This window comes from Malus sylvestris, chromosome 6 (genome assembly GCF_916048215.2).
Source record: "Malus sylvestris chromosome 6, drMalSylv7.2, whole genome shotgun sequence".
NCBI classification, from domain to species: Eukaryota; Viridiplantae; Streptophyta; class Magnoliopsida; order Rosales; family Rosaceae; genus Malus; species Malus sylvestris.
In genome coordinates, this window is record NC_062265.1 from 11,775,358 (window position 1) to 11,776,917 (window position 1,560).

Below are 1,560 nucleotides of genomic sequence, written 5' to 3' on the forward strand. Positions count from 1 at the left end.
CCAATTCCCATTTTAGATATTTGTTTAAATCACATCCAGTAGTATTTAGTTTCGTCAAATTAGTGTAGTTCTTAGAGTTAAATAAGTTAAATACACAAAAACTCGTAAATTGTTTATATCAGTCCCTGAGGAGATCGACCTTGCTTGAGCCATTCTATACTACAAACACTTGTTCTCTTGCAAGAATTTTCTATGGTTTAACCCTTGTTTTACAAGTGGTAAAAATCACCATCAAGAAATTGGCGCCATTGCCGGGGACTGTGCCAATAGTTCCCGAGCTTTTGTGTTTATTTTTCTTATGCTTATGTTTATGTCTTATTTTTATTAATCATTAAATTTGCAATTCATTTAGTTGAGTTTCGATCTTTGATTAAGTGCAGTGGATGTGTGGTGTGAGATTTTTGGCTTTGTTTAACTAACTAGTGGTTGCCAATTTGCATAAACCGTGATTTTGATTCATCTAGGTTTACTTACTTTCTTTTCCTTTTTGTTGTTTAGTTAGTTTCTGTTAAGTATTATTTTATTTTACTTTTATTTTTATTGTGGCTTAATATTTTTGTTGTTTGTTCAGGTGTAGTATATGGTGATTGGAACAAGGTCCAAGAATCAAGTGCTTATTCCTTACGACCCTGAACCAGAGAGAAGTGCAAGGAAGTTAGCTAGAGAAAAATATTTAGCACAAGATTCCAACCTTGGTGATACTTTTCTTAAGGATTTGTTTCGTGATCCTGAGAGCAGCACATCTATTTTCCAACCTTTGGCACCAGTTGCACATATGGCCCTAGCCTTACCTGCAGCAGGTCAACCTTTAAGGAATTCATTGGCAGCGAGAGTCAATGCAGTGCCAAGGTGCATTGTATATCCAGATGTGGAAGATGGGACAACCTTTGAAATCAAACCTCACATCCTCAACATATTGCCATCCTTTCATGGGTTGCCAAACAGTGATCCCAACATGCAGTTGGCTGATTTTATTGAGGCATGTGACAACACCATAATCAGAGGTTTCTCTTTTGAAGCTATCAAGTTACGCTTGTTCCCCTTCTCTTTGAAAGACAAAACCAAGGTGTGGCTGCATTCTCTGCCTGCCAATAGCATTACAACATGGACAGAATTGCAAGAAAAAAAATTCTCAATAAGTTTTTTCCTTCTTCCAAGACTCTTGCACTCAAGAAAGAGATATTGGCTTTCGCTCAAAAGCCAAACGAGTCTTTCCATGAAGCTTGGGAACGGTATAATGAGATGTACACAAAATGTCCTCATGCTGGGTTTGATTCTAACCTTCAAATGAACATATTTTATGATGGTCTCAATGCCACCACCAAGAGTCAAGTGAATGCATCTGCTGGAGGGTCACTAATGTCAAATCAGCAAAGGAAGCATTTGAGTTATTTGATATGATGGCTTATGAATCCCAACAATGGACAGAAGAACAAACACAAAAGAGGGGAGTTTTTGAGATTTCTCAGAGTTCTCCTAATGTTTCTGCTCAAATTGCTAAAATGGAAAAGAATTTTAATGCCAAGTTTACTGCCTTAATGCAGGTCTCTTCCATGCCCA

General features: G+C 37.3%; 1 pseudogene; it reads right to left on the bottom strand.

Annotated features, from left to right (window-relative positions):
- Positions 1-1,164: 1,164 nt before the first annotated feature.
- On the bottom strand, positions 1,165-1,271 carry LOC126627562 (small nucleolar RNA R71; annotated as a pseudogene).
- Between the last annotated feature and the right edge of the window lie 289 nt (positions 1,272-1,560).